The sequence below is a fragment of the Arachis hypogaea genome, chromosome 12, assembly GCF_003086295.3.
Source record: "Arachis hypogaea cultivar Tifrunner chromosome 12, arahy.Tifrunner.gnm2.J5K5, whole genome shotgun sequence".
NCBI classification, from domain to species: Eukaryota; Viridiplantae; Streptophyta; class Magnoliopsida; order Fabales; family Fabaceae; genus Arachis; species Arachis hypogaea.
This window is the reverse complement of record NC_092047.1, coordinates 844155-859550: the sequence shown is the minus strand read 5'-3', so window position 1 is coordinate 859550 and position 15396 is coordinate 844155. Positions and strand designations below refer to the sequence as shown.

The 15396-nt window shown below is 37.1% G+C and overlaps 1 pseudogene; it reads right to left on the bottom strand.

Moving 5' to 3' along the window:
• Positions 1-2277: 2277 nt before the first annotated feature.
• LOC112726212 (elongation factor G-1, mitochondrial-like) lies at positions 2278-5496 on the bottom strand (annotated as a pseudogene).
• Positions 5497-15396: the final 9900 nt, after the last annotated feature.

Sequence of the window (15396 nt, the reverse complement as noted above, 5' to 3'; positions counted from 1 at the left end):
ATAATTTACAATCAAAAGATGTCAAGGAAGAAAATGAGTTAAGCAAAAAGAGAGAAAGAAATAAAAAGAGAAAGAAAGAAGGAAGAAAGCAAAGTTGAGATATGCATTGATATAAAGGGCATCTAAAAACATATTGTGATGACTAAAAGATATCTCTATATATGTATCATGTTGCTAAATGCTACAAAGGGAATGGACATATAACATAAGATGGAGGAAAAATAATGAAGGATGTTGTGAGGAAATATCGAGTGATTGCTTTGGGAGATGACAAAAAGCTATCCACCTGTTGTAATTTTTGGTCTATTAAGTAATAATGTAGATCAAAATGACGATAGTTGAAAACTTTTAATGAATATTGGAGACCTGTACATGGATGTTGCAAATTATATTATGTAGGATATTTGTACCTTTATTTGTGGTCTATTGTAGACATAGTTATCAAATCCGGCTTGACCTGGCCGATTCGACCGAAAACTCGGTCACCCGGTTACTTGGTCGGGCCAAGCCACTCATTGAACTGGTTGTGCAACAGACCCGGTTCGACCAAACGGGTTTTCATGAAATCCAATGATCCGGCTGGTTAATTTAACCCGATCCTGGTCATTTTTATTTTTATTTTTCTTCCTATTACTTGAAACGGCGTCCTTTAATAACCCCCTTCCTAACCTTTCCCTTTAGATGAAACCCTATGCCCAAATGCCAAATCTAAGACTCTTGACTCTGAGAGTCTAAGTAAAACCCCCTAACCCAGCCAGTCTCTGCGCTCTCTCCATCTCTAGCTCGGCAGTCGGAACTCAATACTCAGTAGTCCCTTTCTCGTCTCTCCCCTCACCTTGACAGTCGTCACTCTCAATCTTTCATGGCCTCACCTCGTCCCTTTCTCAGTCTCTCACCTCGTCCACTCACCTTGGTCGTCGTCGCGTCTCGTGCCCCAGTGTTCGCTTCGTTGGCGGCAGAAGCAGACGGAACCGCATCTGGTCCCTCGGGTAGTGGTGGTGGTCATCTTCTTGCTTCTCACGGTCTCTGTCTCACACCTGGTCTCGATCTCTCCCTTCCCTGCGCTCTTCGTCGCCGGTAATAGAGGCAACAGGTCCCGGTGGACTGGTCTTCATTGTCGTCTTCTTGCTTCGAGCCTTGCCGTTAGCTTCTCCCTCGCCATCAGCTTCTCCTTCGCCGTCAGATTCCTTCGTGCAACCCGATTTGGTGAGTTCCCCCTGATCTTTCTGTTTTAATTTTGTTGCTGAAAACCGAATGTGTTGCTGAAATTTGTTACTGATTATCATGAACCTTGAATTTGTTAATGAGTTCCCCCTGATCTTTCTATTTCAATTTTCTTGTTTTTTTTTGTTGTTTCCTGAAAGTTATCATAGTTTATATTTTTGTTGCTCCCTGAAAGTTATCATAGTTATCATACAACGTAACTAGTTTCTTGTATCTCTCTCTTCAAACTCTTTTTTCTCTTATTCTGATGTTCTGCATAACATCATAATGCAGTGTTTCTTATGAAAGATATAGATGCAAATCAAAATAAGAAAAATGTTGATCAAGCTCCAAATTTGTCATATGAAGATATAAATTTCAATTTTAAGATCACTTGGACTTGATTATCAATTATGTTATCTTTTGCTTGCTCTTGTTTATTTAAATAGAGAAAGTATTTTGTATTAAAAACTAATTTATTATCTTTTTTTTACATCATTAGTTGTCTAAAAATTAACATTTGATTATTATTATATTTGTAAAGACTTACATTTTAAGTCTTAGTATGTAATTTTAATTTTATTTATATAATTTATATTTTTTAAATTATGACCGGATCAACCGGGTAAACCAGTGACCCACCGGTTGATCCAGTAATCGGGTCACCTGGTCATTTGGTTCTGATAACTATGATTAATATTATATTAAAGTGTGTTTATGTATCGATTAGGATATACTAGAATTAATTAAGATCAATTAGGACTCATCATGTTCTTCTTTATTATATTATAATTATGAGTAATAATTTATTAGTGTATATAAATCTAAAAATTGAGGAGTTCATTAACCTTTTTCACATTATAATCACCGTCAAAAAGTGGTATCAGAGGCAAAGCATAGGTTTTGTCAGTTTTTTCAAAAAGCATTCTGTCAGTTTTTCTAGCCACTAATTAAGATGACTTAAAAACTCTTAACCTAAATTAAAATTTAATAAAAAAAAAAATCTGACATCGTATACCATAGATAAAAATATCATAAATAAACCAATATCAAAGATAGAATAAAATAAACCAATATCATAAACCAATACCATAGATAAAATTATCATAAATAAACTAATATCATAAATAAACCATTTGAAAAGAGAAACAAGGATAGAATAAAATAAGAACCCCACTTGTTAATGTCACCAGCAACAGCTCCTTGGAATTCTGTTGGTACTTTCAGCTCAACAAGCATAACAGGTTCTAATATAAATGGCCTGGAAGCTGTATAGCACTGATACAAATATCAAAGAATATGGTCATTACTATGAGAAAAAAACTATGGACAATATTATCAGGATGATATGTGCAATGTTATGAATATGGATGCAGAATTGTAAAGAACCTGTCTGAAAGCATAGATAGAAGCCAACTTAAATGCAAGTTCACTAGAATCAATGGCATGAGCAGCACCATCTATCAAGACAACTCTAAGATTTTCGACAGGATGTCCAATTAAAGCCCCCTGTATGAAAGCAACATTACGTTACCATAAAATGAGTATTGTAATACTATCATGGCTGAATCGCATAATAAAATTGATGTTTCGTAAATATGCCAATGAATGAACTTTGGCTTCCTTAATATTACATTCTTAGTCCCCATAAATTACTTTTGAATGCTCACTTATTCCATCATTACATTTTTCGGTGGTCTTTATTACATTCATGGGGAATAAGATAATATATGTTGAACAACAATTAGACTAAAAGTAGAAATCACAAATAAGCAATGATGAAAATTTCACTCACGAGTTGGCGGCTTCCTTAAAACCTTTTTCAATTGCAGGGATAAAACCTGATGGAATAGCTTGCCCAACAAGGAGGTTTTCAAATTCGAATTTAGTTGGTGATCCTGCTCGAAGTGGTTTAATATACCTGCAAACATAGAACATAGTGAATTCACTAAGCATCAAGAAACAAAAGGTGATTAGGGATAAGTTGGAACATCACAAATTCACAATCAGCTGCTATCATAAAGTAAGATATACTTTATACGGAAGCCATTAGCCCAGAACCAGAACCATAGCAAAGAGAAGAAGGCTTTATCCAATTTGTTTTAAATCTAAGGATTATTACACTTTTATTGAGAAAAGAAAAAGGATATTTATACACATGGAGAAGTCTGGAAGTAAATGAAAATCCCTATCTAAAATTTGATTGCCCTTGAATACCAGCAATTTTCTGTTCCTAAGAGACATGCATTTAGTTTGGATGACATTGTTTGAAAATCACGATGTATACTTTCTTCATTTATTAATTCACAACACCTTTTATTTAAAAAAACTTTTTTGACTAACTTTAATTTTTTTTAATAACGCATCAACTTAATTTTATTTCTAACCACACAGAAAAGAATATAAATTGAGACAAATTTGTTTAAAAACTAACATGGACAAAAATGCCTCTTTTGTCAAGCGCTTATATTAAAAGGAACTTCTCAAAAAGTAATTTCTGAATAAACAATTTGCTGTAAGATTAATATAAGTTACTTTTTTTTATCTTTTAGAAAGTACTTATTGAGCCTAATACAAAAAATATATAATTTAAACACTACAACGGCATATTTATCTTGTAATATTCAGTAAGTTAAAACTTGGGGAAAAATAATTAAAGAATCTTGTAATGATCAAACAGTTCTTCAAACAGTGCCTACTCCCTAATCTTGCCTTGCATGCAAGGTCTATGCATATTTAGACATGCAGTTGTTTGAGAGAAAGTTAATCAAGACTAAGTCACAGTCATTATATTTCTTGCAAGGTTGGTTCACATGTTCTATGCTCCAACCATAGGGTATTGAAAATTGTAATTGTAATTGCAATTAAACTTTATTTGGAGTTATATCTTTGATGCTAACAGTTTGTCAGTAAGTATCTCTCCTAAAGTTGTAATTATTGTAATTGGATAAAGGTAAAACTCAAAAGAATGGTTTAATATCGAACAGGCCCCTTCACACGAATGTCGCTTATTCTTTTTGAGTTTGAAGAATGGACAATGCACAGGTCCATCCTATCTTGGGATGCAGCTTTTATTAAGAATAATTGAGAGACAACAAGGATTGAACCCTCTGTCTAGTCATAGAAGCTCTTACACCATTATTGAAACTCAGTCACTCTAATTAAACTTTAAAAAATAGCTCAAGGGAGAGGGTTGCCCTAGACTTGTAAAGGCTTCTACCACACCTTATCCTTAGGACATGTGGAACTATAATATACCTTCTCATGCTCAAGACTGGACAAAGACTTGCTATTTGGTTGACTAGACATTTTGGGGTGACCCAAAAACAACCATAGAATAGGTTCTGGTACAGTAATATACCATGATATGAACCATCTTTCCCATGAACTTAAATTGTTGGTCAGTGACACGATTTTATATCTAACACTTTCATGAGAAACAAATCCAAATCTTGATTATTGATTTTGTAAATGTGAGATGTAAATTAGTGGGATACAAATAATAATTATAATTAGAGCATATGACGATCATAGTGCAAAGTGCCACTCTCGGGCAATCCACATGTCTAATATGATTTTAATAAAAAAAAATCTTATGTATGGTAACTAATATAAAAATTACCGATACATACCCGATTACCCGTCCATATTGACCTTGCCCTCCAGATTGCTTCTTGTGTAAATAATCAAAATCAGCACGTTGTGTAACAGTCTGAAGTTTACATGGGGCTTTCCAATAGTTGCATCAACCTTAACAAGTAGGAACATAATAATGAAACTCTAGAAGCAGGAAATATAAAACCAGTATCAGCAAGGATTAACAACATTAATGCATGGGAAAGGAATAGGTACCTTATACTCTCTTCGACTACGTTCAACATAAATATCTAAATGTAGTTCTCCCATTCCAGAAATGATAGTCTAACAACAAAGGTAAACTATGTCATTGCAAGTACAACAAATTTGCCACTTTTATGATCTAGAAAAATAGAATAGAACATTACCTGCCCACTCTCTGGGTCTAAACCAACACGGAATGTAGGATCCTCTTTCTAGAAGTGATTCAAAGCTTTTGAAAACTACAAGTGATATACCAAGAAAATCAAATACATGATAAGCTGGGACAGGGTGGTCAGTGTGTTACATAAAGAAACTACTTACTTGCCCTCCAGAATCTTTTGAAACTGGCTGTACAGCTAATGACATTACAGGTTCAGGAACATTCATGGAAGTCATTGTGTATTTAACTGATCCATCGGTAAAAGTATCTCCTAATAACCAATGGATGGAAAAAAGTTAGACAAGTAATCATGTATTAAGGCCAATATAAAACTAACTTAGGCAACATACTACTACAAGATTAAGTTCAAAATTGAGTGCAATTCATTCTCTACATCAATAGGCAGAGACTGCTAACAACAAAAGACTCAATTATCAGAAATTCAGAATGTTTAACAGCTGTTGAGAAGGATTGACAGTAATTAAGCCTAAAAAATTGATTAAACTATACAATTAGAGCCTTACAAATTAATTTAAAAGATTTAACTTGAGAGTTTCCTATGGGCATTGGTTAAGAGAGAAAATAGAAAAGTTTTGGTTTGCATTAAGTGCACAGAAAAATTAAAAAAAAATTAACATTTACTTGTTCTTATAGTATTCTTAGTAAGCGCCTTAACACTTGTTAACAAGACCCTTAATTAAATCTTGAATAAATAAAGGTACAATATAGGATTCCAGAAATCAATATTTGCCCTGCATGAGCCTCTTGAATGTCCTGCAATTTGGATAAAATCCTAATTGAATATTAAATATATTTAATTATTGAAATATATTAAATAGTCTTCGTAACAAATCAAGCAGGGAAAGGTACCCCTACCAAGTTACTCTATAGCAAAAACAATAGCCTATAACCTACCCAACAAAAGTTTCTTTTTCTTTTCTTTTCTTTTCTTTTTTGTTTTTTCTTGATAAAAGAAGACTTTTTTTAATATGAAGAGAAAACTAAACAAACTGGGTAGGACAAGGGGATAAGAGTTCCTCTTTACCATAAAAAAATAATGAGAAAAAAATACCAATAACATGAAAATCCTATATTATTATTATTATTATTTAATGAATATTTTATGAATTAAAAAAATTATTTATTTATTTTTACCAACTTATAAATTTTATTTCTATTATGTTATTGTTGATTTTTAAATATACTATTGAGATTCGTTATGCTGTTGTTTGTTATTTAAAATTTGATGTTGAAACTTGTTATGTATGTTTAATTTTGTAATTTACAAAACCACAAATCCGATTCCATCCAAACCGCACCTCAAGTAAAATTAGTATTCGAATCAAATGAGTGTTTGACTCAAAACCGATCCAAACTGCACGAACACCCATACCATCGACGTCGTCTCTCCCTCCCCTCTTCTCTCTTTCCTTCCTCTTCTTCCCTATCTTTTCATTCAGTCTCTGCTCTCTCTTTCTTTATTTCTTTCGTTTTCAATGTGTGGGATGACCGAATAGGAATTTTATTCTAATTTTAATTTTTTATTAATAAGGATATTTTAGTAATTTTGTTTATTTCAATTTCTATATTTATCTTCAACTAAACAGGATACTAACATATAACTCATTCTTATAGACTTTCCACTAAATATAATACAGAGACTTTATCTTTGAGCGAAGAGTGTGCCAATAGTCAGACCATGGATTAAACACCAACTACTTCAAGAAAAAAAAATACCAACTATTTGCAACATAAGAGAAAATATTACGATGTAAACTCTGTTAAACTCTAAAGTGGTCATTAAAATTGGCAGCTTGCACAAAAAAAATCACCGAAATTTTAATTGCACTATACAAATCTCCAAGATTAAAAAAATTGCACCACATGGTTCCTATCCCCTCTCTGTCGAGTTACACATCATATCTTGAGTAACTTGACTTAGACAAAAAGACGTTACTTTAGTTTTGACGATAAATATTTGTTGAAATGATAATAATACAATTTTTTTAATCTTAAAGATATTCATAATATATTTAAAATCTCAAAAACTTTTCCGGTGCAAACGAACAATCTCAAAAACTACTTTGGACTTAATCTTAATGCTACATTGCAAACGTCGATAGGGTGAAAAAGGAGAAAGATTTATTGCACAATCAACTTACGTCTACCTTTTTCTTTTCTTTTTTTATGGGATTGTATGCCGCTTGCTATTATTCTATTGCTTCTGCTATTACTTTCAGATTAAATACTACATGATGGTTTTCATAACAATATAAAACATCTATTAGCAAAGAGAATACACAATTCAAATTATTAAAATTTATAACATGAAGGGTTAACAAATGTCAATAGCCAATGGAATGCACGGAGGCTCAGACAAATTGAGTAGGATGGGAGAAAAATCTAAGCATAAATTTAAAATGAGGTTGACCGATACAATCAATCATAGCTATCACTTACATACTCATTTTAAGTAGTTTGTACTACTCTTAACAGAATGAAACCAATCCTAACATACATATTTAGGAGAATAATTCTCATTACTGACTAAATAACTGAACCTCAATGTAACTATGTAATAATCTAATAATTATGCTTCCCCAAGTATAAACCAACACTGAATTTGAAACTATATGGTATAAGCAACTTTGTAGAATGGTCTAGCAACTGAAAACCAATACTTGCATTTCTTCGATCTAATTAGTCAATGGCATTAATCTAAAACTGTAGAACATTAAATGAAAAATGATGAACTAGGCGCCACCAAATTTACATGGCCATCCTCTAAGGAGATGAAGAGGATGGTACTGTTAGTGCGCATAATAGCTTTAGCAGGCATTTAACCTTCTTCTGACTCTGCAGATAATAATAGATATCATAACTAGAGTATTCTGGAAGATTCCAAGATTTTCATTCAGTGTGAAAGAACAAAAACAAAATCAAGGGTTGAAATTATGCAAAGTCAACCCCAAAATTGACAATGCTCAAACTCAGCTTGATAATATTTAGCTCAACTCATGGTTTGACTGATTTATTATTGAGCTTAATCTTATTATGGAATCTTGATGCACGAGTAAAATTTCAAAGACCATTTTAAACATTAACCCTTAGATATTAATTAAGCTTTTGGCTATAAGTACATACTTATTTTCAACATATTTAATCTACAAGACACATTATGCAAATAATTGAGATATTATATATTATTATTGATAATATATAATGATATAGGTGATATTATGCCAAGGTCTCAGGCATCTACATATCTATGTGAACCGATAAATGAATATACAACCCTGCTCATGGAACATAGCAAAGTTAAGTTTGACTCATTTAATAGATGAGCTCAAATTTTTAGCTCAAGCTCAGTAGCTCACCGGCTCAAGAGCTTAGCTTATAAGGTAACAAACAAATTGAGCTAAAAATAGCTCACATGCTATTAGGAATAAGGTAAACTACCGAAATTGCACCAAAAAACTCATATTGCTATGAAAAATAATCAAATAAGATTTCTATGAATGACAAAGAAGTCTCAAAAGATTTAAAAACGTGACAAAATTAACAAAAATATCATATTTTTTTTACATAAATGATAAAGGAATTTTGTATTTAGCAAACAACTTGTGCATTTTATTTTAAATTCAATCATTCACAAAAAAACATTGAAAAAATTCCTTGACAAATCACCAAATTTTAACTATGACAAAGTCTCATTTTTCTAATAATACTTACAAAAAATCGCATCGAAATCTAATATCTAAAGTATTTTATGAAAAAATATGACTAATATCCGGTTAGTTTTTTCACTTTTTAAATCTTTTGGATCTTATTTGTTATCTTTCCAGGTTATTTTTATTAGCGGCATAAACTTTCGAGTACCATCTTGGAAGTTTATTTTTGGAAAAGTATGCAGATGTTAAACAAAAGGAGTTGTCGCCTTCTCTTAATGCAACAAGGAAACTAAATGAATAAGATATAGCATTAGTTTCAAATAGAACATTTGCTTTATACCATATATAGCTTCCATGTTATTCTCCTTTACAAGCGTACATCTTGCAAGTTATGTTCACCGCATTGTGATGCTTTGAATTGGTAGGATTCTTGGACTATCATGTCACCTTAACCCTATATATTCCCATATATTCTTGGAGGATAGATTCACCCTTGACCAAGTAGGTAGATGCATTTGCATTAGTTGCATTCCACAACTCTCTTTTCCCTATATCCTTTGGTCTTCTTATCTTTAGCATGAGGACATGCATGGTTTAAGTGTGGGGAGGTTTGATAAACCCTAATTTTGTGGTTTATCTTGTGCTGATTTGAGGGAATTTTGTCAATATTTTCCGCACTTATCCACTTGAATTGCATGGTTTTGTATCTCCATCCGTGTTTGACCTTGTGATTGAAAACATGCTTATTTGAGCCAGAATTGCTATATTTTGATCTCTTCTATTACCACTCGATGCCGTGACGTGTTTGTTCAGTGATTTTAGAGTTTCCAGGGCAGGATTGGTCTAGAAGAGGAAAAGGAAGCATGCACAAGTGAAGAAACATAGAGCCTTGGAGCCTTGGAGTTCAGTCATCAATGCGCACGCGCACCTGGCGCATACACGTGGATGCGTACTATTGTGGCCACTCGCATATAGCTGACGCTCCTGCGCACATTGGAAGAATCGTCATCGGCGCGCACGCGTGGATTCAGGAGCTCATCGGCGCGCGCGCGCACCTGGCGCGCACGCGTCGCGACCAGCACGTGACCTCATTAATGAAATCGTGGCTGGCGATTTCTGAGGCCTGGAGGGGCCCAATTGAAGGCTAGCTCTGCATGGACATGACCCAGGGATTGTAGGAGCAAGGGGGATCACACATTAGACACTTAGACACATTTTGAGTTTTTGGGTAGTTTTTGTTCATCTAGAGAGGGAACCCTTCTTCCTCCCTAGATCTAGCTTGATTTTGATCTCCCATTGTGAAATTGCTGGATTGGATCTTGTTGTTTGATACTCTTGTTTACTCAATTTGAATCCTCTAGTGTTATTTTGTTTAGATTTTATCTTGATTGTGTTGTCTTGTTGCTTTTCAATTTTCTACCCCAATTCATGAACATTGTGGGTGTTGATTTCTATGAATATGTTGGTGCTTCTTGTGATTGCTAGTGTTAATTGTGTAGTTTCTATAGATGATTGTTAGTGGGTCCTCATAATTCTCAATTTAATTGTAATTTGAACATGTCTCTAGTTAGTGCATTCTATGTGTTTGATAAAATGTTTGCTTTAATTATGGAGTAGTTTTTTTTACTCTTGGTCTAAGTTATGAGAATTGGGTGACCTTGAGTCATTGGGTCTCATTGGATTGTTGATTGGAGAACCCTTAGTGACCAAATTAACACCCATTAACACCAACCCACTACTAATTAGTAGATTGGTTGGGACTTATGGGTTGAAATTGGTCAAACCACTTGACGTACCTCAACCCTAGGAGTAAATGTTACGTACTTAAGGTTCTTTGAGGTAGACTTAGTGAGTTTGGTTCGTCACAATTGGCTAATTATAGTTGAAGACAAGGATAGAGACCCCAATTCCCATACTTAGTCAAGAGTACCTTTGATTCATATTTGAAAAACCAAAATTCTTAGTTGCTAGTTCTTGATTTAGTTAATTGCTTAAATTTAGAGTTTCTTGCATTTTAAGATTTCTTGCATGACAAGCTTGGTAGTTAATTTTCATCACCATGATTCTCAACCCCGTATTTCTGATCAATGCTAAAGCACATGCTTGCCCATTCTTCGTGAGATGACCCAGAGTCTAAATACTCCGGTTACATTCTTATTTGGGGTTAGCACTTGTGACAACCACCCTTTCTTAATTTGGGATTGAGGATTGATTATCGGTTGGGCTATACTAACAACGGAAGTATTTTGTGGAATTCCGAACCGGTATACCTTCCATAAACTCTACCAAATTAATGGCGCCGTTGCCGGAGAATGAGTGCAACATATGCCTTAGCATTGGTTATGTGAATATGTTGATAGTGTGGATAGTTTACTTGTTTTCTCTATTTTGCTCTTAGTATAGATTTCTTGTGTACATGAGCTATGACTCTCAAGTTTGATGACTCAGTCCCAACTAAATGCTAGCTTAGCGGAGCTTGACTTAGAAATTGAAAGGACTTTATTGCATACTCAGCAAGCTAAGCGTCGGTTGGACTACGCGCCCAGTGTAGTGGATAAGTTTCGATCTTACTTGCTAGGCTCTAAGATAGTGGTATACACGGATCATGCTGCCTTGAAATATTTATTGACAAAGAATGAGTCAAAACCTAGGCTCATACGTTGGATCTTGCTTTTGCAAGAATTCGACATTGAGATTAGGGACCGGAGTGGATCACAAAATTTAGTTGCGGATCATTTAAGCCGCTTGGAAAATCTTAAGTATGATCCATTTCCGATCAATGAATCATTCCCTTTAGAAGGTTTGCATGCTATTTCGGATAGTTTTCCTTGGTTTGCCCCCATGGCGAACTACTTGGTTGCTAAGATTTACCCTGCCATCTTTTCCAAACACCAAAGAGATAAGTTAAGGAGTGATTCCAAATATTATATTTGGGATGACCCCTACTTATGGAGGAGAGGAGTAGACCAAGTAATTCGCAGATGTGTTCCAGAATCTGAAATCCAACCAATTCTTGAATCTTGTCACTCGTCCGAGTTTGGTGGCCACTTTGGCCCACAACGGACGGCGAAAAAAGTTTTGGATTGTAGATTCTGGTGGCCCACGCTGTTCAAAGATGCTAACCAATTCTGTGTGTCATGTCACCAATGTCAAAAGTCAGGGAATGCATCTCAAAGGGATGAAATGCCTCAACAACCCATGCTATTTTGCAAAATCTTTGATGTATGGGGCATAGACTTTATGGGACCATTTCCCAACTCAAGTGGGTACTTGTATATCCTGTTAGCGGTTGACTACGTCTCAAAGTGGGTAGAAGCGATACATACTCACCTTGATGACACCAATGCTGTGATTTCTTTCATTAGAAATAATATTGTGTGCCGTTATGGGTCGCCACGAGCAATCGTGAGCGATCAAGGTTCCCATTTTTGTAACAGAAAAGTAGAAGCACTACTCAAGCGCTATGGGATAGCACATAAGGTTTCAACTGCATATCACCCCTAAACAAATGGGCAAGCAGAAGTGTCAAACCGAGAGATTAAGCGAATCCTGGAGAAAGTGGTAAACCCACAAAGGAAGGACTGGAGCACTCGGTTGGGAGATGCATTGTGAGCATACAGGACGGTCTACAAGACATCGTTAAGGATGAGCCCCTTTCGAGTCGTCTATGGTAAGGCATGCCACCTCCCGGTGGAAGTTGAACACAAAGCCTATTGGACAGTGAAGTAGTGTAATATGGACATCACCAAGGCGGGTGTAGCCCGAAAATTGCAGTTAGAGGAGCTTGAATATCTTAGAATAGAGGCATATGAAAATGCCCGGATCTACAAGGAAAAGACTAAGGCATTCCATGACCACCACATTCAGAAGAAAGATTTTCATGAAGGTGACAAAGTTCTCCTCTATAACTCGAGGCTCAGATTCATGCCTGGAAAGCTCCGTTCAAGATGGAAAGGTCCCTTTAAGGTGAAGGAAGTTAAACCCTATGGTGTAGTGGAGCTGTTTGATCCTCAAAGTAAGACAACCTTCAAGGTGAATGGCCATAGAGTAAAGAAGTACCATGGCTACAAATCACCCAAGGAAGTGGAAGTGCTCCTCCTAGAGGATGCACCAAAAGAAGAGGAAGCTTGAGCACAGGATCGTCCAACTTAAGGACGTAAAAGAAAAGTGCTGGGTGGGAGACACCCCATCGCGGTATGATCGTTCTTGTATATACTTTCTTGTTTCTAGCTTAGATACTTGTGAATTCCATGATTTTTGATGATTGTTGAGCTTGTTTTGATATATGTTGATATGATAGGTATAGTTGAATTTGTTTGAATGTTGTGATACTCATTAGGATTTTGTCAACCTTGGCAATCTTTGTTGTATTGGTTGTGTTGTTGAAATATTTCATCTTGAGTGTTGTATGATTTTGTGAGTGTTTTTTCAACCTATCTAGTTGATTGTATACCAAGAGTATGTTGAATTACATTTTCTTTTTCCTGTGTTGTTAAAAAAAACAAAAAAAAGAAGGGGGAAATTGGGCATCCGCGCGCCAGCGCGCCGTGCGCGCGCGCGCGCCGGTGGTGCATTTATACTCTGGTATAAAAAATCAGAGAGTTGTGCCTCTTTTGTGCCCACTTCGTGTCAGGCGGCCCACGCGCAAGCATACGTGGCGCCTGCGCGCAACCCTGCTGTCTCGCTATCGACGCGCAAGCGTACCGTGCGCGCACGTCGTGTGTGTATTCTGAGCTTTCTGGTACAAAAACCAGAGAGTTGTGCCAAAGTCGTGCCTGCTCTGTTCCCGCGACCTGACGCGCAAGTGCACCTGGCGCGTCGGCGTCGGTCGCCACCCTCTTCATACGCGCGAACACGCACTGTGCACGTCCGCGTCGCTTATGCCGCACGCCAACTCTGGTACAACAACCAGAGAGTTAAGTCTACTCTGGGCCTACCCCGTGCCAATCTTCGCGCGTACGCGCAAGGGACGCGCACGCGTCCCTTACCCAACCCTTATCGGCGCGCTAGCGCGCTATGCGCGCGTGCGCCAGCCGCTCAGCCCAGCTTTAAACTTCGCCCCTGCTTCACATGACTTGTTCTTTCTTTTGGATACTTGAGTGCACTCTTCTCATGCCACATTGCATGCATTATTCGCTCTTGCATCCCATGCTAAGTGTTGTGACCCATGCTTCTTTAGTTGTTCTTGATCACATGTGCAGTTGTCGCGTCTTCAAGATCCACAATTTACTCTGGGCACTACTTCTCACTTGCATGATGTTTTCCATGAGATGATTATTTGGGTTTAATGTTTTTTGTTCTCTTTCCTTTTTCAGAATGGCAACCAAAAAAGGCAAGGGGAAGGAACCAAGGAAATCGGCCACAAAAAGGGCGCCCAAAAGTCATCTTCCAAGGCGCATCCTACACTAGGAGCCAAACCTCTTTCTAAGAAAGCGAAGGCATCCGCTCCTATTGATGAAAAAGAGAAGAGCAATCCGGAAAGGGACTCTTCAAGGTTCCCCAACCGCTTCTGTGAACTTGTGTTCGCCGCCATGGTTGATTGGAACTATCATGCTGAGCATCTACTCACCCCTCCGGACAAGATTGCCCATTGTATCCTACCCCGCATCGAGCGGCGAGGATGTAATTTTCTTCTGAGAAAACCACAAGAGGTCAATCTCTCGTGGGTGGTAGAGTTTTATACCAACTACCACCTCCTATCTCTTCAGTCAGTATATGTGCGCCGAAAGCAAGTCCCGGTTTTAGAAGAGGCTATTCAACAAGTGCTTAATGTCCTACCGGTACCAAGGGAAATAGATGGATACCAAGAGGTCTTACGTCAGCAGAGTGCGTTTGGGTTTGATTGGGACTCAATTCTTCGAGTCATCGCTGAGCCAGAGACATTTTGGACCCAAGGACGACTCCGGATGCGGCCCAAGTGCATCGATGCACGTTACCTTACTGTGGAAGCTAGAGCTTGGGCCCAGATCCTCTCCCACTATGTGCTACCTAGCACCCACAAGTCGTCCTTCATGGCGGATCTTGCCTTGCTTGTTTGGTGTGTTCTCACAGAGAGACCGGTGAACATTCCACTTCTTGTCCAACAAGCAATGAGTCAAGTCCATGCTCGAGGTAATTTGCCATTTCCAGCATTGGTATCTACTTTAGTCGCTGCAGCGGGTGTTCCTTGGGAGACCACGGACACGAAGGCTATAATTCTGGCCAAGGGCGATGTAGTCCCGAGTGGGAGATACTTACAGCTTCCCTTGACTACCCCAAGCCTTGACATTACCCCGCAGCCTATTTTTCCTTCCACATCATCATCACTACCACCACAAAGATCCACCCATCAATGAATTGAAGATCTCCACCGGAAGATTGATAGATATGAGCGGCGCAACCAACGCCGCTATACTTACATCAAGAAGCTTCTGTGTTGTGTTACCCCCAAACTGAAGGAACCTGAAATATTCACATCCACTTTGAACCCAACTGACGGGAGCTCCGATGAAGAGGATAGTGCTAGTTCTGGTCCCGACCGTC